Below are 22,004 nucleotides of genomic sequence, written 5' to 3' on the forward strand. Positions count from 1 at the left end.
AAAAAAGAAAAGGAAAAAAAGGGCAGATATCTTCCTGTACAAAGAACAGCATAATATGTGTATCTTATGAAATCATCTTTTCAACCTATTATTAAGGCCTCCACTGGAGCAATAACTAGGCAAAAGACACCCAGACCAAGCTGGGAGACAAAAGGAGATTGACAAGAGAAGACAGCATAAGGACTGCATAAACTATTGTTGTTTGGTGTGATGATGATAACCACAGGAGGGGAGCTGTGCTGAGTCCTGAAATGCAGAAAGAGCAGCTTCAAAGGAAGCAATGAGTTTGCTTTTCCACCACTGGGGGACAGGATGAGTTGTAATAGACTGAAACAAACATCAAGTTAATAATTAAAAATTCTAACTTCAGCGTACCATAAACTAGATTTTCTAGGGAGGCTATCAAATCACCAGAGGTTTCTAAAAGTGTTAGACAAAATATCTCCAAAGAACAACATAGGTTTAGGTGCAAATGCCTTAGGACAGGGAGCTGGACTACACCTTCATATTGAAAAAAATAGTGTCATTTTGGAGCAACTTCACCCCAAAGTTCAAAAGCACAAATGTACTAGTGCTACTGCTTCCTAAACTGTGATGTAATTAGGGAGGATTTTATTTCCGCATGATATACCTATGTATATCGAGAGGAGAGGAGAGGAGAGGAGAGGAGAGGAGAGGAGAGGAGAGGAGAGGAGAGGAGAGGAGAGGAGAGGAGAGGAGAGGAGAGGAGAGGAGAGGAGAGGAGAGGAGAGGAGAGGAGAGGAGAGGAGAGGAGAGGAGAGGAGAGGAGAGGAGAGGAGAGGAGAGGAGAGGAGAGGAGAGGAGAGGAGAGGAGAGGAGAGGAGAGGAGAGGAGAGGAGAGGAGAGGAGAGGAGAGGAGAGGAGAGGAGAGGACTTGGAAAGGAAAAAGGGGAAAGCAAAAAGGAAAAGGGAATAAAAGGCATGGGGAAAAAAAAAGCAGATGCTACAAAATGAAAAATATTTCAAAAAGAAAAGACTGGCTATGAAACATACAGAAGTAAAACCCCATCTTTTTCATTTCAAAAATGAAAATGGAATGTTCCAACATTTAAATTTTGTTTCTTGCATAATTTCTGTTCTCTTAAAAAAATGATAGTCAACATATTAGCATTTTTTCCTGAGCAGTAATAAAAAATCTCCTGACATGCTGAAGTTTTCAACAGGACAGAAACTCCAAATGTAGCTCCAAATTTAATTTTTTTCATCTTTTCTGCCAATTACATAGTTTTGTCATCCCACAAAAGAAGGTCTGTGGAAACACCTTACTCTGGGAAAGCTGTCAAGAGGTTCCCAGCTGCCCACTCTGTCATCCTCCCAGGGATTCCTGCTCTGACAGCAGGTACTCCTGTTCTGCTTGGGAACTAACTCCTGGCAGTCACTTGGGTTTTCCTTAACAATTTGAGCTATAATTTACAACAATTTTTAAGATGCTTCACAGATTGGCAAACCAGAGGTGCAGGCAGGAATGCCTGAGAAAAGGCAAGGCTAAACCTGGTTATAAGGCAATGAGATCACCTTGTGCTGGGGTGAGGATGACAATAACAACAACATAATTAAGTCTCCTACAAAAACTAGGTATTTTCAGGAGCCAGACCAAGCTGACTGTGTGTTCATCAAGAGTAAGACTTGTTGCACCTCCTCTTGATAAACCTGATAAACTTGAGTGTTGACAAACCTTACAGCAAGAGTGCAATGTGCATCATTACAACACAAACAGGAGCCAAAATAGCATTTGCTGTGGGTATGCGGCCATCAGCACTGGAAGGCTTCCCAGAAACACAGTGTGTCCAGCAGCCCCTTCATGGATGAGAGGGAGGCTGTCCATCACACAGGGATCAGCATTTTATTATTGCTGTACTGATTAGCTGGGATTCAGCCCAAGGAAGAGATGCCATCGAGTGGTGTTCTCTAATTGATTTAACCAGTGCAACACAAAGCCTGGTGAGCACTCTTTTTTCGTTCATGGGGAGGCAGAATCTTACAGGAAGGTCAAGATGAACCAATAATCTGTCATCTTGGGATAGACATTTGAGCCAGCAGCACAAGAAAAGGAAACACACCTTCCTCTGGTGACACATTTATAATACTTCCATATTCACAAAATTGCTGTGGTGCTGTGTCAGCACAAGAGTGTGGAGTAAAGGCACAGTAGTCCAAAAGGGAAGCTGAGAGAAGGACAAGGATCGAGGACAGGCTGAACACTCCAGCTAAGAGGAAAGGGGTTTGCTTCAAAAGTGACCTGGCCGTGGATGAAAGTGAGACCATCAGCCTCACCACAAGCATCAGCATTCCATTTGCTCATCCCAGCTTCTCAACTAAAGACTCATCTTAGAAGAGAAACATATTGTTCATAATAGGCAAGGCCGAAAATCAAGCAAAATCCATTTTGGATTCTTTCACGTCCTCAGCAGAAGGGGAGACCTGGCAGACTTCTCTTGAAAAAGGATGGAAAAGTAAGCTACGGAAAGCCATGCTGGTCTACCAGCATTTCAAAGCCTAATACTGGGACTGAGAGAAGGTCTCATCTCCTTCAAAGGGGATCTCAAGTTTTCCAAGAATTAAGTTACATCACATCCCATTTTCACTTTGATAGAAGTTATATATCAAATCAGAATAATTCATCTAAGCCTTGCAGATAATTTCTTCATCAACATGCTTTATTAAAAAAGCAATTTCAAAAAATCCTGACCTTTTATAGGTCATTTCTCTTTTCCTAACCAATCAGATCTCATTGTTCCTTGAGGTCCTAATCAATTATCAGACCATTTATTTCACATGATATGAAGACTGTGCCCAATTAATTCAGAGATGCATTAAAGTGAAAGCTTTTACAATTGAAATGAATGTTTTTTACTTTCTGTCATGTTCTGTTCTGGGAAATTAAGTTTAAATAAATGTTAAAGGAATTGTCAATAATGCATTGCAGAAAGGTCAGGGAGATCAGGCATTAATACAAGGGGTGTTCTATTTCTTTATTATTAGAATGTGTTTTCTTCTTTTTTCAGGTAAAAGAGGAGATGTGTACAGCTACACACCTGTGGTACAGTTGAAGCTTCGTTGAAGTGAATTGTGATTTGATACCTTCTCAGCCATGGCCATTTCCTGTCTCTATTCTTCTGTCTTAATTAATGAAAACTTAAATAGTCTTTCAATTTTATCATACAGCAGGTAGACTGAACTCTGTACTAGCTAAGCTCATTAGAAAGATTGGTCTAAGTAGAGATGAGATCTCTGATTCTACAGCAGAAGTCTTCATCCATTTGAAAATGCAGTAATTTCTCAGAGAAGTAAGGCAGATAGACTGCGTTTTTAAAATGGTAAATAATGTGCCAGCTGTATGCATATTCCTGCTCATAAATTTCTTTCCTTCAGTTTAGTTTAGTGGAATAAGTTTTGCCTCCTGCAAAGTTTTCTGGGTATCATCTCTGTATGGATGGAGTATGTGGAAATCCTTGTCCCCTCTATCTTTATGAGAGCCTTAGATGAGGGAACACCACATAAATCTTAGCATGCTTATCAGTAATGGTCTTCTGCAGGCACAAGAAACTTATCTTCCCTGCAGCTCTGGCAGACAGGGAAAAAAAATCCCTCAATTTTATAGAGGTGATCCTTAGAGAGGAGCTAAGGCTAGGATCTGCAGAGGGACCCTGGCATCCCTGGCAGCACTCTGCAGACCCATCAGTACTCTGCTGAACAGCCAGGTGGCTGTCTAATGAAAAAAACCACACAACACAATGTGGTCTTGTTAGTGTTTAGTAAAGGACCCTTTGCATTTTAGGGAAGACCTGGGAATCCCTATGAATATGGAATACCTTCAGTACTCACATGTCTGCAAATCTTGGGCTACACACACCCAGTTTTGTGTCTGTCAGGGAAAAAATCAGCATCTATTTAGTATAATTCTGAGGCCTCAGTGTCATGGAAACCCTCTCTGTGGGCTACCTTGGGACTTGAGAAAGCAGGGTTGTGCCAACACACCATTTCTGTTTTCTTGTTACAACAGAAATGAACAGTGAGCAGTTTCCCCAAGCACTGCATGGCTCCTTATCTTACTGTACAGGGGCACCCAGTCCTTCCACCTCTCTCAGAGCAGGCATTGAGCTTTACCACACAATACAGGCTAGTCCCACACCACTCATTGCACATTGACTAAATGGGTCTGGAAAGCTGGGTTTGGCAGTTGCTTTGGGATTAGGCAGAAATAATTTAGAAGTGCTTTACGAAGCAGAACTGTATTTACTTCTGCTGTTGTATTCCCTGCTAGAGCAAGTAAGCCAAGTACAGTTATAAGTGTGTGAAAGGAAGGGAAAAGCTGGTGGCAGGTGGAAAACCTGCCTTCCACCTCAAATGCCAACAGTTAGAAAATTGATTGTTTTAAACCTAGGAGTTTGCACATGTAAAATGGGTTTGCTGATGCAGGAAAAAGCATCTTGTTCTTCCTCTCATGGCTCAGTTGGGAGTTGCTGCAGAAAACATGCCATGTGGAGGAAGAGGGCTAAAACTAAGCTCCCCAGTGTTACCCATTTGTCTTTTACAATGTGGCTGCAATTATGGTGTTTTCATTGTTTCAACAATCTGTACAGCATGAGCCATGGTCCCCTCTGGTTTTAAAAAGCCCCTGGTCAATAATGATACTGCTTTAAAAAATCTGGGTAGGAGGCTAGGAAACACAGATTTGAACTTCATGGAGAAACTTCTGTTGCTCTCCTCAGTTTCCTGCACTTTAGTGACACCACTTGCAAACAAAAAATTCATCCTTCAAATGGGATACAAGTTTCTGTGTATAAAGTGGAAGCAGTTCAAAAGCATGGAGGTTCTTCAGTTTACAACCAATTTGACATGCAGCTGCCATTTTTCAAGGAATATGTGAAGAATGCTCAGGCCTTCCTCTTGTTTTTTAGTTTCAGCATTCTTCCTTTTTTCTGTAGCTTTTTAGTGTTTGTGGAAAGAGAAATACACCAATGAAACAACTGTGGAAACACAACTCAAATGCAATTAATTAATTTTCTGCTGGAGTTTGCAAATTGCCTGAAACATCAACTCTGAGATGATCTGCTCTTGTCATTTCAAAGCAAGCCAGTTCACATTAGAACTGTGGTACCCAGCAATTCCACCGGCCCCTCCACAGTCCTTGGCATGTAAGAATGGTTAAGGAGTCTAGCACTACGAAGATCTGAATTATGGTTAGGTCCTTAAATATGAGGCAGCACAGGAGATCTATGATTTGGTTTCGTGAAGAAGAGCTAACTCTTAAAAGTTTGAAAAATATTGCTCCAAGATGCTAAGCATCCTCAATTCCCACTGAGCTCCAAGTAATTAGGTAATGGAGATTATTTTCCATCTTTTATCCCATACTCTTCTTAAAGCTTTAAGCCAAAATACATCATCACTCATTCTGAGCTGTTTCCTATCCTATGAAGCTGAACCAGCACTTACTACTAAACCTGTCTCTGGTTTCAAATTCATTGCTTGATATCACACCCCAGGAATGGGGCCAGCAGGTTTTTAGGGATTTATTTGCAAGTCCAAATTAGTAGTGATTCATTTGCCACAACCATCTGTATTTCTTTAAAAGGGGTACTTATATCTTTAACTACCTTCATTTAATTTTATTTCTTAAGCATCAAACAAAATAACTGGAATTTTGTGGAAATATGGATTCAATCAGTGATCATTGGATTTTTTTTTTTCCTTAGTTATGAAAGGAGATGAGGTGTTTAAATTACTGGATTTCACATGTGGAAGGAATAGGTCTGAAGGAAATAGCATAGGACTCCTTCCAAGCTTGAATTACAAATTATCCCAGGACCCAGGAGAGGAGCAGAGCAGAGCAGAAAACAAGATTCAAGGAGATTCTCTGTCAAGTTAGTGTCTCAATCAGCCTTGAAAGGCACCTTGAGGACACAATTTCTTCCTTATGTTCCATTCCTTCACTGGTGTATAAGCTTAAGGGCTCCAGTTGGTACCTTTTTCAATAGCTGTTTATATGATATGCTGAAGTATTTATCTTGCAATAATGCATGTTAATGTCAATTTTGAAAGAAAGATGAAGTAATAGATGCACTGCTTGCCCCAGAGAATTTACTTATTAGTGTGAATCTTGTAGGTACATACTTACTCACATATTACCAACCTACAGGCTCAAAGGGAGTCTTTAAAAAAACCCTTGTAAGGTTTAATATGTAGGACTATTAAACTGTTCAGATATCAGCTAGGGGGAAATTCACATCTTCCTCTAAGCCCTTTCAATAAAGCAAGAATGGTTATCTCCATCCATTCTCTTACCATGCCAAGTTTCTTTTCCTAAATAGGCAGTTCTCTCAGGCAGGCCAGTAAATAAAATTGTATGAGTATTCAGATTAATAGTCCAGGAACTATAATCAGCCATGTGCCAATGGGTGCTGTTCCTGCTCTGAATACCCAAAAATGTAGAGACAGATCTCTGCCTAGAAGTTATCTCTAATCTGGCATCAAAATAGGGAAAGACAGCTTCCCTCTCTGGTGCAATGCATTTCCCATGTCAGTTGGTGCCAAAAGCATTCTTCAGAGAAATAACAGTAAAAGGAAAACCAGCAGCCAAGCTCTTATATCATGTTTTAAATTTAATTTTTTAATTTCTTTTTTAATAATTGACCTGTCAAGATAATTACTGCAGATCATGAGACAGTGTCTCTAGCTCATTTAGGAAAAATGAAACCATTTGGAGGAGGATATACATCTTCAAAGGGATTCCTGCCTGGAATGGAATGTAATTTCACTGTCATTGTAAGCATTAGGGAAGAGGGGCAGGAGGGGCACATGAGGGTGGGGTGGGCACTGTGGTCCTTTGTAATTTTAGCTTTTGTCAGGCTTTTAAGAGTTAAAAATCCATCGGCAGATGAGCTTGCTCTGTAAAGGCTCCAATTGAAATTAATGAGATAGATTTTGCTTGGAGATGACTGCAGTGCAACAGACTTTCTCAGTGACAGGCTAAGAATAATGCTACATCTTGCATTATTCAGTGTACAGTTTGCATAGTGCCTTGTCCACTTTGTTTGACTTTTATGCTTACATCCAATGGGGCTTGTTTACACTCTGCTTCCCCTTCAAACTTTTCTCCTCCAAATACTCTCCAGGGACTATGAGCTGGAGCATCTCTGCAGGCTGTTACACTGCACCATGCTGCAAAATCAACCCATTAATATGACAGCACATCTGATCCCAGCACTACTGTCCACCACCCCTAGCTCTCCTCTGGGAACAGCTGCTTTTAAATGACAGACACCAGTGTCTCATGCTTTGATATTCAAAAGCTTAGTGGACCGTGCTCTGTGCACTGGGAAGAGAAATATAAGCTGAATCTGCCTGAGAAGAATTCTGCTGCACAGTTTAGCTTCCTCAGTTATTTTAATGCAGCACTGACCAGATAATAAAATCCTTAATATTGAATATGAGCTTCAGAAGTCACAAATGTCATCAGTTTGAAGTGAAAGCACACATCACCCATTCTAGTATAAAAGAAGCCTAAATCACAGCTCCTTTGAAATCAATAGGAAATCACTTCTTAGACTGAGCAGGCCAGAAAATTATCATAAAACATAAAATTTCACTTCCCGAAAGGAACAGACGTGTTCTTTTTCCATGTGGAGGTGTGGGGGATGGGCAATGGGACATGACACACACAAACAGATGTCTCAGTTTCCCACCAGACACTTTCCATTTTTAAGCACACTTCCAGGTGTAACAATTGATAAGAGAACTGTGAGAAGTGGTCCTAAGTACCACTGCTTAAAAGATCTGCTTGAGTCTGCATATAGCCTGAAATGCCAGCTTTGAATTGCTCCTGTCCAATCCGGTTTGGATTCTACACAGAATTCTTTCAGAGGTAGTATTACTAACTGCTCCCTTCCTCAAAACCCTTTGGAAAGAAGAGGAAGTACCAGGGTGAAATGTAATACTAGGAGAGGGTGTCCAGTAATGGAGCAGAGAGATAGACTAGCATTTCATTCTGCTCAGTTAAGCTTTTAAATACTTGAACAATATATTCCTGAGTCCTGCACAGACCTACTGCTTAGACCTATTGTTCTGTATTTTTTAGTTGACCCTGTATCTAATAAGAGACAAATCATCCTGTTTGATTTTTGGTAGGTAAGCTGCATGACAGACTTACTCTCACAGGATGCCAAAGGCACCGCTATCTGAGGGGCTACAGATGAGCACTCTTGAATAATCTAAGGCTACATGGCTAAGCAAGAACAAGTAATAGAGGAATAGGATGTTCCAAAAATGCAGCAGGCCACAGTTAAAAGGAGAAATATTTTGAAATAATTCTTAACCTTGACTTAACTCCAAGGACAAGAAAGCCCTCATGGCCACTGCTATAAGGCAAATCAGATGAAGAAATGAGAGTTTCAGCTATTTGAAGCTCTATTATTTGCACTTCTTTTATTTTAACATATCTACCTAAACCCCATCTACCATCCTGTGTAATACTGTTTTCTGGTGCCTGGCTGATTCTGATGTTTTAAGGCTACTACTTCATTGGGACATCTTCATGTCTAAATTTCTCAGTAGAAATGAAAGGGAATTTATCTGCTCTGAGTTACAATTACAAATTCAGCTTCAGAGCATTTTGAAAGCTGTCATGAGGCATTTCCAGCAGGAATTAATGTCCAGCTGGGACCAAGCAACAGTGTCTGCTTGACTTCAGAAGCCATAAAAATACAGAAGCAACACTTAACACTGGAAGAAAATGCCTTCTTTTCCCCCACCCTATCTCGCCTCTGCTGCTTAAATTGCCAAATAGCATTATTCTAAAAGGGCTCCTTAAGAAGCTTCCATTCTGGTTTTTAGGAAGTACTAAATGAGAGATCAAGACCAAATATGACCAGAAATCAGCTTTGGTGAAAAATGCTGTTGTTGAAACCAAGAACTTCACATCTGAAAAAGTGTTGACTGCTCAGGCAGAAAGGAAAAGAGGGGCAAGAAATATATATGTATGTTTCTGTATGACCTTAGCTCTGTGTTTAGTTTACCATTCACAATTCACAATGCCTGTGCTGGAATTAAATAGAACAGAGTATGAACAAAAGCCCAGTACTGCCTTGTGTACCTCCTAATTTTGGCTTGTTTTCTTTACCCAAAAGCTCAAAGACTTTCCTGGCCAGTGTTCACAGGTTGGACTTGATGATCTTAGAGGTCTCTTCCAACCTCATTATTCTGTGATTCTGTGATTGTGTTTCTGGAAAGAGGCTGGCTGGTATGCAAGTTTCTAGGTGCTTCTTTACTTAGAGTAGACCTACAGGAATTCATGCTGTCCCAACAAGGGGCTGTGGCTACCTAGGTCAGCAAAAGCCCTGCTGTACCAGGATTGAAATCAAGAGCAGAGCTTCCCGGCACCCATGTGCTTCACCAAGGCAAGTCCTACCTGCTGCAAGTATCTGAGTTACTCTACACTACATAACCAGAGCTAGTCTCTGTCTAGGACTCCATATTCCTTTCTGGATTAGACTGTTCCCTGACCCACTAAAAAATACATGAGATTACATGCCAGGGTCATCTCACTATGAACTCTGTTACCTACCTGTGCTTTGGCACCTCAGCATCTCTCTTGGAATATAACTGAGCACAGCCCACTGCCTCAGCCACAGACTTGCACTGTGAGTCCTCTCAGCCAGCGTATGAGGGAACAGGTGATTAAATAGACCTGAAATACTTTGTACATGGAGATTTATGCAAGATATTCAGTGCCTTTAATGGCGGACATTAGCCCTCCATGAGGTCACAGGAAAGAACCACAGGCAGAACAAAACAGATGTGTCCTTGCTTGAAGTCCCTCTGAAGTCTGGAATAAAGTCAAGTATGGGACTTCTGATAAGGTTTTCATGGTAAGACTTTCCTCTGGATATACTAAAGAGAACATATTGCTATCCCCAGAAACCTCAGAGCAGGTTCCTCCAAGTACCTAAGTGCAATAGCTTGCAAAAGAAAACAAAGAACTCCTTGACTCGATGCCTGGCTTTCCAAATCTGCCACTACTTTAAAAACCAACCATCACACAGGAAAACAGAGACATGCTGTCAACTCTGTTATTCACAACTGCAGATAAAACCTGATTACACAGTATGTTTCCCAAGTGATATTGTGACCTGGGGCAACATAAGTGCCTCAGTCTCCCCTTTTCACCCGGTTGCATCTTTCTTGGCACATCTGCTACTACACTATACAGCTTGGTAAGAAATTAGAATTCAAAGAGCAGGGATGTATCAGTCTTCTGACTCTAAGAAACATATGAGTCAGACAATTCCTATTTAGTATGCAGGAGAGAAGCATAACTACCTTCTATAGTTAAACATACATGCTATCTTTTTTGAGGAGAGGAAAGGGGATGTCCCCATTATAATCTATGATTTATTTCTCCTAGCTCTGCCTGACTGTATTTACAATAAGTTTCTTCTTTTGGAAGCAGGTAGGTTCATCTATGGTTTCACAGTGGTCACAGGAGGATTTTCCTTCCCTCCTGGAAAATTTCCAGTCCTTTTTCTCTCTAAGGAAGGGCAATCCCCTCCTGCCTCGAGAAGAGCAGAGAGCTGGAAGCCTGCCATGGAAGACTGTTGCTTCAGTTTAATTTTACTGGTAACAATAAAGAGGGTCAGTGCCCAATTCTAGAGACAGTGACATGCATACTAAAGCTGCTGATTTTTCAGGCCCTGCTCCTTGAACAAAATGATAGAGAGCTGTAGTGCTAGAACTGCCGGTAGCATACTGTAGCCAGAGTTGCCAAGGAGTCAAATGCAGCAGGAACACACCTCATTGCTTGGAAAGACTCAGAATTACAGCTTTTGCTTCAGACAGGAAACAAGAGTGTATGAGCCCTGAGACTCTACCATAGACATTTAGTCTGTGGGAGAATATAGCACCTCCTTTTTTGCTTTCCTGTCTTACTCCAAGCTTTCCTGCACAGATGTGTGAAGGATAAGTCCCAAACAAAAAGGTCCTCTTGGGATGGCAGCTGAGGAGGCTGTGGTTTACCTTTCCCACCTGTGCTTCCCCGCCATGTCTGTGTGCAGCAGTTCTGTTTTCTCTACCTCAGGCAAATCAACTGAGCTGTTGCATAAGCATGCCCTGTATGGCCACAGTCTTCAGGTGAGCTAACACATCTTAAATGTCAGGCTTTCACTAAGCCCTTTCATTTTGATTGAAATATGATAGGCAGCATTCATAAAAGCAGCTTCACCAGTAGATTACATAGGAAAATATCTTCCACAAAGAGCTAATGACAAGTTGCCAGCCAACTTGTGTGACAACATGAGTGCAGATAGAAAAGGATGTACCACAGATGTGAAAGCCCAGTTTCAGACAGTCTCAAAATCTCATTAAATCACTGAGTCTAGTGGCTAAGATCTAAAATAAATCAAAGGGAAACACTGGGCACATGTCACACATATCTTTCAGAGTGGAGGCCTAAAATACATATTTACCTCTTGTCTTAGGCAGAAGATGCCCGTTTCAGTAACAAAGCATTTTCTCTGTGGTTTTCCTGCCCCCAAACTCTTCCAAATCTGTTTTAATACTACTAAAGGACTTGTGCATTGTTTTTTTCCCCCAGAATCCTTGTTTGCAGCCTGCAGGTATAAGCAGGCCTGCTGAGAACAAGAAAAAAATTTAGTGTGTTTTATGAAACAATATCATGTATGTAGCACTGCAGAGGTATGTGCTCCAGAAATCTGGACAATGTGAATACCACATCCTTAAACATACCCACAGGACTGAGACAGTGATGTAGGTATGTAAGGTTGTGTTCCCAGAGTAGTAATATTTTATATTATTGGCATACTAAGGAGCAGAGCATATTTAAAAGCTATTTAGTTGCTCCTCCTCTCAACATTACAGATCTTTAAAAAATACCTTATCAGGCTTGAAAGAGCTTGGTCTATTGCTTCATATAAGATTATATCTTTACTATACATTAGAATACCACTGTATATTACACATGGTGTATTATGATAAGAAATAATATTTCTGTAGATCACACTTGTAAAATAAGTTTCAATGGCCAGCAAAGTTTTGGCTGTTACTAGATAATGTTGTCAAGAATGATGTCTCCAAACAGAATAACTGTGGCAAAAGCCTATTGTGTAATTGTGTTATGAGGCCCTCAGGCATTAAACTCAGCTGAAACTTCATAAGAGAAAAAAAAAAAGGAGTAAAAATAAGAGAGAGGCTTCATGAAATTCCTGTGTTTTATAATGCAAATTCAAACTAGGACTACTTCAAGTTCTTTGGAGCTGAAACTATCCATAGACTTCTAAAGCTACATATGCCTCCAAAACCAGAACACTGAAGTAATTCCAAAATATTAGCTTAGTTGGGTGGGATGCTGAATCGCTAGAAAGGCTCCTTATTTCCCATGTTCCTTTACTTGTAACTTTCCAGAATATCCAGATTTCTTCCTACAATCAAAGAACTTGTAAGACTTAAGAATGTGTTTAGGTTGGAGTAACTCCCCTTACATGATCTTAAATGAGAAAGTCAAACTACTCTATCCCTGCACTCCAGTCAGCCAACACTAACACTATGTTCAAATAAGCTAGCTTGAAATGGGAAGAAAGGATTTGAACCACACACACTTTTGTTCTGCTACACAAGGACATAGGCAGGTTTAACAAGACAGCTGGGTTCTAAATCAGTTCTTACTACTCTAGAAAAAAACCCTCTCCCCACCACCCAAAAAGGCAAAAAAAACAACTCACCCCAAACCCCTAAGTCTGTTTGAGCCATTCTCAGTGGAAAACATCTGGTTATTTCTTTAAAAGAAAAAAAAGGAAAGGAACATTAATGATGAATGAGAAAGAGGGCAGAAAGACAATTATATTTTTGTAGCACCACTCTATAAATTAATGGTATGCTTCAGTGTGAACTCTATTCATTTCTGGTCACATACTGGGGAGAAACTGCAGTGACAGGGAAAAGCAAAGTCACAAGTGTTCTTTCTGTTCTGTTTGCCAACACACTTTCATCTGCTTTCACACATTTTGCCCCTCCATGTCATTTTGACTCTTCAGCCAGATCCTTTGTTATGTGAAAGGCCTTTTCTTGACTGGTACTCTCTACTTCTGGGAATTCTCTTCTTACAATTAAATGCTAACTAGTAAGTTGTTGGTATCCCTAAGGCCACTGAACTCCAAGTGATTGTAGGATTTTTTAATGACATATATGGTCCTTCTCAAACAAACTCCCATAGGAATCTTTCATGTTAATCAGAGTCACCCATCCTCTTGGAACAACTACGTCACAACCTGTGAAGCTGCTGCTCTAAATCTCTGTGCATTTGTCATACCCAAAATAGTTAATGTATGTTTGCTGTCAATTCCCCTGTTATTAGTTCTTCATTTACTCATTTCTCCAAAATCCCCCTCAGCAGCATGTAAGCAGTATATATTTATTGAGAAAAAAGCTGTTTGCACAAGCTGTTAGTCCACCTCTAATCAGACTGTGGGAGATTTCTATCTATACAGACTGCCACATGCATTTCACTAAAATTTTACCTCATCAGTTTATTCAGATTAATTTATTTCTTTTAAGTTACAGGACTGTCCTCACACCTCTGTGACCTAAGCTGTCCTTTGGGTATACTTCACAGCCAGGAATTACAGTATCTTACTGATTTTTGTCATTGCATCATATTTCAAGCTGTCTATTAAATAATGTGTATGCTATCAAGGTCCTCTTCTCATAGGAAGCAGGAATATCTAGGACTGTCAATCTTTCTGCCATTCATAAGTACTAACATCCACTAAAAATAAATTAGAACAAAAGTGATGTGACAATGAAAAGCTGTAATGTGAAGATATTGAAGAAAAAGGCTTTTGTCAATCTTGACTCACATGGAATGTGTCATATAACACGACCCAAACTGTTTGACAAGAACAAATTATCACAAGATTCCCTATCAAAATAAGCCAAATCCATTAAAATATACAAATAAATCCCAGCTATGAGATCAGCAGCCTGTATTACAGGAAACTTTGTTTACTATGTTACTCTACCAAATTAAAAACCAGCAAATGTTCTTATCAATAATCAATCAAGGACTCCTACTTTTTTTCATAATGGAGGCATTTTTAAAATCTTCAACTGAAATAAACTTCAAAACTAGATGGTGGAATTCCATAGGGTTACTATAATATTGAATAAAACAGAGATGTAAAAGATGAAAAAAACCTGACACCAACAAAATGTAGATTAACTGCAGAAATAGACAAAAGGCCATAGCAGCAGATCAAAGAGACGGCAGCTTGGCAAAGTATGATGGAGCATTACCATAATGAATTTTGTGAGTAAGCAGTGTCCTCTGAAATAATTCTTTTGATCTCTTAAGAAGGCATTAACTATGATCAAGAAAGGGTTTATTTAGCAAAAAATTAAAACTGAAATTAAAAGAGGAATAGGCTTATAGAGGATTTAACTTTAGCCCATTTCCAGCACCTCCATCATGATGTTTCATAGATTTGTAACAGGCTTACCCTGATTATCTAGTTTGGCCTTCTGAATTCCAGCCAAAATAACTTCCTGCAGCAATTCCTGACTTGTACACTCCAAGAACAATTTCTTCTTGTTTCCTTTCAGGATTAAGAATGAAAGTGAGAGACCAGTCAGACATTTAAATTTAACTAGATTCAAGATCAGTTTCCTGGACTAGAGGGAGATGCAGCTCATCAAATGCTTGAGTTGAAATTAAATTCAAGGCTTGCCTGTAACAAATGCAAAATTGAACCCTCCCAACCGAAGGACAGATAGAGGGAGTTGGGATGCTCTTAGGCTGCTAAGGTGGGATAGTAAAGCCTGACAGAAAAGACCTGGGAATCTGGGTTGGCTGTTCCCACTGTTGCTGATTGCACAGTAGCTTGGGCAACAAACACTGCTGCCCATACAGCCGATTCTACCATCCCATTTCTCTCCATCCCACAGTACAGTGATATCCACACTTTTCTCTTGGGAAAAACAGGAGCCATCAGTCAGAGCCGTAGCTTTGCAGGGGTCTGCAAACCAGCAAAATCATGGGACTACAGTTGCCATGGGAAACTGGCTGCCTATGTCTCTTCCTCTTCTGGGCTGTGCTGGGCTTTCAGTGAACATACAGAGCTACAGTAGTTCCATGGGAAGAGTCTAAAAGATTGGAGGGAACATGCCCTGCTCTGTTAGGGTTTTGATCCAAACTAGACTAGCAAGTCTAAAGGAATCACAGAGCAGACTGTTGCCCACCTAGGCATCCAGCTGCCTGCTGGATCCGACAGGCCAGGCCAGGCCGTGCTCCGGCACATCAAAAGGAGCTGTAACTGTCATTACAGCTGACATAATGAAGGTATGCTGCTAATCATTGTTTGGAGCAGGAGTCTGTTCTTCTGAGAAATTTTCCTGAATGCTGTTAAATGGGCCCTGGTTGTTTTCAAATGAGCTAGTGAAATCTAAGGCACTCAGATCTGCTAACAATTATCTTCAGAGCCTCCCTTGCTGCTGCCTTTCTCAACTCTGTCCATCACACAGCTGTCTCAGAGCAGGAGCTGCATGGCAGGTTGAGCACTCCATGGGGTGGGCAGCCATTACATCTTATTAACTTCGAGCAACTAAGCCTTTTGTGCAGGAGCTGAATATAATTAAGACACAGTTTCATCGCGAAGCAATTAGAATGAGGAGGTAGGCTTGGTCTTTTGTCTTCACCCTATCTGGCCATTGAATTTGTGATAAATAGCAATGCTGAAATTAAGAAAAATCTAAGATTATTTCTTGACAAAGCAATTATAACACCAGCCAAAAATAGAAGGCAAAAGAACAATGACTACATATTATTTAAGTCTCATAGACATCTGATGCAAAAGGCAGGTATCTCATTTCAGAAAATGCAGAGTTACTCAAAATGTGGGAACAACTATTTACCCAAGTTCCTTTCCATACTTAATATGGCTGTTGACTTTGGAAGATTCAATTTTCCAGTCTTGACTTAAGCTACAGAAACTGCCAGAGCCATTTTAAATTATTTAAAAGAGGCTTCAACAAGCTGGATATCCCTTCTACCCTTGTGGGAATTACTGCAAGGAACTGATCAGGCTGAAATATGCCAAAAAGCAATGTTTGGCATAAGTGAGTAACTGTGGCTGCTGCGGCTACAGTAATTTAAGAAAGGCAGCAGCTGGGAAAAACTGTTTCTCATGGTAACCCTTTCCATGTGTGTCCTCCACCCAGATGTGAAGTCAAAGACCCTCCTCTCAAAGGAGCAGCTTTGAAGTTCTTAAGTGATATTTAACTCCAGCAACATAAACACTTTATCATTGGTATAAAGCAACCTGTAAAATAAGATACCACACTCCAAAAATTCCAGGACTTTGGAGAGAATAGTTAATGCAGAGGAAGGAGGAAGGAGACAGAACCTTGCTTTGCTCAGGAATCCTAAGAATTGTGCTACATTTTAAGAGCATTGTTTGAAGTCAGAGAGTGCAAAGCCATTCAGAGAGATTTTTATCTCCTCAGCTCAAACAACAGTGGTAATAGAAACTCCACCATCTGAGTGCGCCTATGACCTGATTTTTGGCTGCGTCTCTGAGATACTTTTGAATTCATATGCTTTTAATTTTTGAAAGAAAAAGTGTTTGGGAAAGGAAGTGAGCATGAAAAATATATCTGCAATCTGGGAGCTACAGTTAGCAGAAAGGAATCGTCTGTTTCTTATTTTTGTATATAAACACTCAAAGTGATGCTGAAGGACCCTAGATTCTCCAAGTTTTTCAGAGTATAATGAAAAAACAGCCCCCATAATCAGCTTGTCACATACAGATTGATGCTATTCACCCATGGAGGAGAAGCAATGGGGTCTTGGCATACTCTCCCCACTCCCAACAAGCCATTCCAAGAACCTTGTGGCACTGACACAAGGAGTTCCACAGACTCTTCACCTAGCCGTTATGTTTACATAAATGAAAAACATTCTGATCACACAGTTAAATTATAGAGTTGCATCTATTTAACACTGTAAAGCAGGGCCAAATGTCTAATGCCTTTGTATTTCTTGAATGAAAACTGGAAGAGAAAGGGGAACATATTCATTTGAACAAAATGGCTTATTTTCAGTGGTAATCTCACTTCCATCCAAATTCTCTCCTATTATTCTGCAAACATCCACACTAGCTGCTTTATAGCTGTAAAATAAAAACATTTGAAATGCTCAACAATGGCTTATAACTCTATGTGCAAATGGGTCTATCATATTTACATGACTAGTTGTGGAGGAACTGTTCAAGAAACAAGCTGAAAAAGGCCGGAGAGCTCTGGGGGAATGCTATAAAACTTGGGCCATCAAGCACACAGATAGAGTAAGACAGTCTGCTCCCAAAGTAGAGCAGCAAACAATTAATGAGAAATGTATTGGATGACAGCCCTTATCAGCCACTTCTGAAATAATTGCAGGTATGTTTACAAAACTCAGAGTGTATTCAATGACAATCTGAAAAGTGAGTATGAAGCTCAATTCATTAAATAAGTTAATTATTTCAAATACTTCAACTACTTCCTGTAAATCACAATCTGAAGAATGCAGCTTTGCCTGAGAAGGGCTTCTGTTTGGCATGGCTTGTCACCATGGCCTTTTCTGTACCTTCTGGTTTCTGTAGCCTGCAATGGCTCTGATACCTGTGTCCATGCAGTTGCTCACTGCTTTATGAAGGATTTATAATGATATTAAAATTGCTTGTTTAAATCCACAGCAAAGCAACAAATGCAAGCTTCTCCCCATTTTTGTCAGCACTGTGAACATAGAGGGCTTGTGTGGATATGCTTTACTCCTGAGTGACCCCCCAAAAAAGATTGCTGTTTGGACCTCCCCTGAGGCTGCCGCACACCACCCAGCAGTTACCTGGCGTCTTCCTGCTGTGTCATCAGCAGCCTCCTCAGTGCGGCATCATTTCCTCAGCAAGGCAGGATGCATCTCCTTGGCAGGTACTGACAGCCGTTTCTTCAAAGGATATTGCCATCCATCTCTTCAGAGGGTCACTGTCATCCATTTCTTCAGGAAGGCAGCCCCTGTCACCTTCCAGGCACCTGAGGCCATCTCCTCAGCAGGGCACTGTCAGCCATTTCCTTACTGAGGCGGTTCTCATCCCCTCAGCAGGCACTGACAACTGTGAGCAGGTACTGCCACCCCTCTCCTCAGGATAGCACTGGCCACCATCTCCTCAGCAAAATGCAGGCACTCATCTCCTCAGGTGGAGCCTTCTCCCTGTCTGTGTGGTGCCAGGCACTTCCCAACAGAACCCCTCAGGGATCAGCGGGGTGCCAGCCCTGCCGCTGGTCCTGAGGTACTTGGCTGCCCGCTGCCTGGTGAGCTGTGTGCCTGTGGCGGCGGGCAGAGCAGCCTGGGAGAAAGGCTGCTGGGATCAGGCAGCAGGGCAGTGCAGCTGGGACAACAAAAGGTGGGGACTCACAGTGTTTCCACAAGTCTCTGCTGCCCACAGAGGCTGCAGGATGGCGGCAGGGACCCCAGTGTGTTGTCAAGTCTCTGCTGCCCACAGAGGCTGCAGGATGGCGGCAGGGACCCCAGTGTGTTGTCAAATCTCTGCTGCCCACAGAGGCTGCAGGATGGTGGCAGGGACCCCAGTGTGTTGTCAAGTCTCTGCTGCCCACAGAGGCTGCAGGATGGCGGCAGGGCCACACATGAGGGCAAGTCACAGTGGCCAATCTCCACATGAGGGGAGCAGAGCCCTGGTTTGGAAAGGCCCAAGAAGCAGGCGAGGCAGTAAGGTGTACAGATGGGCAGAGAGCAGGCACCCAGAACCTTCTGTGTGCAAGCTATGTCTGTGAGGGCTGATCTTGCGCTCTCAGTCTGGGCTACAGTGACACTGCTGTGGTGTCGAAAGGGAGTGAATGCTCTGACCGATTTGAGTCTACTGCCATCCCTGCTCTCTACATGACAACAATGGCACACAGCAGGTGAAATCCTGGAGGGCACAGTGACTGAGCTGTGCCAGAGTGTGAGTGAGAGACTTTCACTCTAAAGTATTTGACACAAAGTGATGACGCCATGCTAAAGCCCTGCAGCAGCATGAGAACCCTGGAACTTGTCTTCTGCACCCTCATGCTGTGAGCAGCCAGGTGAAATGGGACTGGTGCTGCTGCTTCCTTGCGCATTTCATGTCTGGGATGCATCTTTCTGAGGAATTGCCAGAGGAATGGCAAAGGATAAAGCTGAAGGTGTCCAAAAGCCTGCAAGCAAGGTAAGTCTGCTTGTCTTCCTTCCTCCTCAGATATTGGCCTTGTGCTAGCTCCCAAGTACTAGAGAAATGGCAGACTTGGCGGGTTGTCTTAAATGCAATAGTGGAAAAAAATTTTGAAAGGATGCTTTGAATGCACAGACTGACACTTAGGAGAATCAGGCTCTGTGTCCCTTGTTATCTCACTAAGCTCTCAGGTACACACAGAACAATAGCAAACTCAAAAAATTACAGAATTTGCCAGTTCACATTCAAGCCCAGGTATCTCCATGGACTGAATTTGTTAGAAAACATTAAAACAAATGTATTTCTAAATACTTATAAATTTGTGTAAAAGCATTGGAATTAAAACTGTCTGTGCTTACTAGACAAAACAGTCTAGCTAAATCAATAAATATACACCCCTACTTACTGGAAAACTTTACTGACCATATTTGTAATTTGAATTATCAGAACAAGAAGAGCAATAAAAGAATGAAAATCATGGTGAGGGAGCAAACTGGAAGAATTTCTATTAATGTTACTTAGTTTTTGAGTACGTTTTCTTATGTTTATATAATTGGAACATAATTTATCTCCATCTATTTTAAAAAATCTATTGTATTCCAAGCATCTTAAAACAGCTGGCTAAAAGGTAAGGCACTGTAAGCATCCAGCAAGCTGCTCATTGCCAATGCTCTTCTTCTGCACTACTGTCTTTTTAAATTCAAGCAAAAATGTTTCACCTCATCAGAGTCCAAGGCATTTTCTCATTGTTTTGCACTAGCACAGGGTGTTGCAAACTGAAATGCAGTATTTTTAGGATAATTGAAATGGAAAATATAACTAAACCCACACATTAAAATCTCCTGTGCATCGTCCGATTTTAATTGCCTGGCCCTGTTTGTCTTTCATATTCCTTTATTTCCCAAATCCAATCCATGTCCCCAAATAACTTGACAGTCTGCCCTGAAATATCCAGCAGGACTTACATATAAGGTGGGTATTTGTGGCATTTATTAGTTAACAGGAAAAAATTTACTGCTAAATTGTTTCTGGTGATATGTATCAGATTGCTGCTATGTGGTATTTGCTGTGGGTTCATATGCCATATAATGTGTGTGCTTTACAACCTATAAAAGATTAATCGTAAAGGCAAGCTGTATCTTCATCACAATCAAAGTAAAAAAAAACTGCTTTTATGGTTGCCTGTTTTTTATTACCTACAGATTTTATAGTAACTATTAGATCTAAAATATAAAATTTATGTATGTTCAAAAAGTTTAAATGCAGCCAGGAAAAACTTTGCAGTCAGAAGAACACCCACAGTAAATGCAAGAGGGAACATTATGAAGTAGGTATCAGTGTATTGGCAACATTACTCAACACAGAAGATGAACTGAGAGTATATTTCTCATGACTGACTTTTTCACACTAGAAAAATAGTTTTGGGTACTGGAAAATAAGTATTGGGTTTGCATTCCAGGTTCATTGACTTAATTCATTATGTAGATATTACCACTATAGTAGACTATTTCTCAGCAAAAAATTCTACCTTGCCCACAAACCTTTTGGATGCATTTAACCCACTCCTTTGCCAACAGGATTTAATAATTAGTAGACTTCTTCAGGAAGGAACTGCATCCAGGGATGCTGTAGGGGGGAAAAGGTAGTAGGGGAAGGCCTTCTACACATTTATTATATGTAAATATATTTAAATTGTTGTCTTATGGTGTTTGCAATGTAAGACATATCAATCCTCCTTTTTTTGGTTGAGAGAAGATGTATAGGAGTTGAGTCTCAGAAATACTGTGCAGAGGGCAGCTCAGCCAAATAAACAATTGATTTATCAAGGAGCTCTTTCTGTTGTGTTATTAAGCTGATGGCATCAGACAAAATGCATGATGATGTGGTTTTGTGTTACTTCTTGTGACGTAGTAGAATTGTCTGAAAAAATCTTTGCTTTCTTTAAGGCTTATCCCTAGCTCCATGCACAGCTTTTTCATATGTTAAAATATCAACTACTTTCATCCCAGGAAAATTATGCAATTACTGGTTACCAAAATCATCACAGTATAAAATCCACAAGACCAGAAGTGGAAGAGTCAGAAGGGATGAGGTTTCTCCTCAGCTTGTTTAAATCTTATTGCAATTTGTTTTTCCCCATGAAAACACAGAGGTTTTGTGCTAAAGAGTCAGTACAGTTGCAATGTTAAGCATCTTGCAAGACTTTGTACAAAACTACAGTAGAAAAGAGGTGCCAATCCTGATAGTCCTAATGTAAAAAGGAGGCTGAAATTAGCTAATTCTTTAAAATCTATACAATCTTTCAAGTTTTCATTGTATAAAAGGGCAAAGCAGATTTTAACAATCATGCATATGTCTCTTGTAAATTTGTATTAAATGTCCCTTCACTTGTTTTAAGATGCTGGTCGTGCCTGTTTTAATGTCACCATACCACATTTGTTCCCCTATACAAAACAAAGAAAAACAAGTTAAGACCAGAATCTTCCAAACAGCTACAAAATTCTGGAAATTTTCAACTGGTCTTCCTTAAAAAAAGGAAGAGAAGTATATAGAGAGAGGAAATATCTTTGAAGGTAAATACAGAAGATCTCTTTAATAATGCCTCCAATGCCCCTCCTTTCTTTGTCAACCAAGTATTTCTGTATTCAGTTGATTCCACCTACCCATGATGAGTTGGATGTTCCTATCCCTTGGTTATCACTGAGATATTTGATTCTGGGCAAGCTGACATAAATACAC

This window comes from Lonchura striata, chromosome 8 (genome assembly GCF_046129695.1).
Source record: "Lonchura striata isolate bLonStr1 chromosome 8, bLonStr1.mat, whole genome shotgun sequence".
NCBI classification, from domain to species: Eukaryota; Metazoa; Chordata; class Aves; order Passeriformes; family Estrildidae; genus Lonchura; species Lonchura striata.